A 2,003-nucleotide genomic window follows, 5' to 3' on the forward strand; every position below is an offset into this window, starting at 1 on the left:
TTGATTTAACGTATCCTTGACCAGAATTCATCTCTAGAAGAAATAAGCTTTGCATGATTCTTCAGACTGTCTGCAGCATTGCAGAAGTTACTCATTTACCTGAACCCCCTTCCAATAAAAGGATTCAAATGAAGAGGACAAAGAAAAGGAAGCCAAGAGCTTGTGTCTACCAAATCAAAGGACAAACAGCAAGGACACACAGACAGCAATCTGTGAGTCAAAGAAAGAAAATACCAAACTTGCGAATTCCCTGGTTTCAAAACTAATTTGCTCACCATGAACCAATCTTACAATTCATTAGCTTCACCCTAGAGACAGGACTGAATGTCAGCTCTGTCCCTGACCTATCAGTAATAGGTGTCACTAGCTCAGCAATGAGCAGGACAACAAAGGAATCGATGGTATCGTCACAAAGCTGAAAAATAACAAGCTATGTCCTGAATTTTTGGAAAGAGAGGAAATTTTTCTTCCTTTCTCTTTAGGAAAGATTTTTTTTTTTTTTTTTAAAGGAAATGGTATATTTCAACAGCACTAAGATTAAACAAACAAAAAAAATTCTAAGAATTAAAAATAAAACCAAATTACCCCAATCATTTATTTAGCCTGAATGAGGAGCCGGGAGCAGGGATATTACCTCATGAGCAAGTCACGTGGTGCTGTTCCTCGTGGCAGGCTTGATCCTGTCGCTGCAGTGTGAGCACAGTGTGAGCGCAGTGTGAGCGCAGTGTGCGCTGCTGGAGCTAAACCACCTGCCAAGCATGCCTCTCTGCTCTTCATTCTTGGCGAGGGGACGGAAGGTGCCTGTAATAACTTGGAATTTACTTGTTCAATATGGCAGAGCCTCAGTCGGCCTGGGTACCCACTGTGTCGGACAGAGTCATAACTAACCAGCCTGAACCTACATCTGTCTGTTCTTTCCAGTGAGAACTAAGCCTACAACTGTCGGAGAACGACAGTGTGGAGCCTTATTTCTAAGAGTGGCCTTTTTGGTCTGCACATATGTCTTACTTTTAGTTCGTCTTAAGAAAGTTTAATAAAGGTCTTCTCCACCCTGGGAGCAGCTCTCCTGCCTTGGTCCCTCACCCCTGAAAATGTATGCCTGCTCCAAGTTCGGCTCTCCTCGCTCCCTGACCAGAACCTCTCAGCTGCTGAGTCGTCCGTCCGCTGTCTGCAGTGGAATTGAAGCGACCACAGATGCCAACAGCCGAGGGCCTCAGCAACTTGTCGGTCTGGCGGCCTCTGACCTCACTTATCCCTAGCTGCAGCTTCCAAACCAGCGCCATTTCAAGGGACATCGACACAGCTGCCAAGTTCATTGGAGCTGGGGCTACTACAGTTGGGGTGGCTGGCTCTGGGGCAGGGGTGGGGGCTGTTTGGGGAGTTTCATCATTGACTATGTCCGGAACCCTTCTCTGAAGCAGCTACACTTCTACTCAATTCTGGGCTTTGCCTTCTCAGAGGCCATGAGTTCTTTTGCCTAATGGTGGCCTTTCTCATCCTCTTCGCTACCTGAAGTCTCCACTTCTGCCTCCCATAGTTCTTTTGTGTCTCATCTGCCCTGTGTGTTCCTCTTGGCTCAGCGTTTGACAGAGAGAAGACAAATAAATACTGTATTAATAAGATGGAAAAAAAAAAAAAAGAGGAAGCTTAATAAAAAAAAAAAAAAAAAAAAGAACCATAGGAAAAAATAGTGTAACTGCAGATAAGAAAAAAGAAACAAAATATATAGCGAAAAGAAACAAAGTATAAAATGGAGAGAAACGCCCTTCCACATTACCAGCTCACTACAGATAGATCTACTATTATAAGACAGGGCTAGCTCTCGACTATTTTGTAATGTTGTTTTCCACGTTAAAGAATATAATGAGAGCCAGGGTATAGTACAATGTTAGAGTGTTTGACTAGAGGGCACGGGCCCTGGGTTCAATTCCCAGAACTAAAAGAAAAAGAAAACCCATGACATATTTCCTTTTGGTTGTTTAAACACTGAGCAGCCGCACCAT

At 43.8% G+C, this 2,003-nt stretch overlaps 1 pseudogene across 1 annotated transcript; it reads left to right on the forward strand.

The window, feature by feature from the left end:
- The first annotated feature begins 1,091 nt into the window (after nt 1-1,091).
- Nucleotides 1,092-1,513, forward strand: LOC308428349 (ATP synthase F(0) complex subunit C2, mitochondrial-like; annotated as a pseudogene). The gene has a single exon. The product of its transcript is annotated as an ATP synthase F(0) complex subunit C2, mitochondrial-like (transcript).
- The last annotated feature ends 490 nt before the right edge of the window (nt 1,514-2,003 follow it).

Source organism: Micromys minutus (genome assembly GCF_963924665.1).
Source record: "Micromys minutus genome assembly, chromosome: 12".
Taxonomy (NCBI): Eukaryota; Metazoa; Chordata; class Mammalia; order Rodentia; family Muridae; genus Micromys; species Micromys minutus.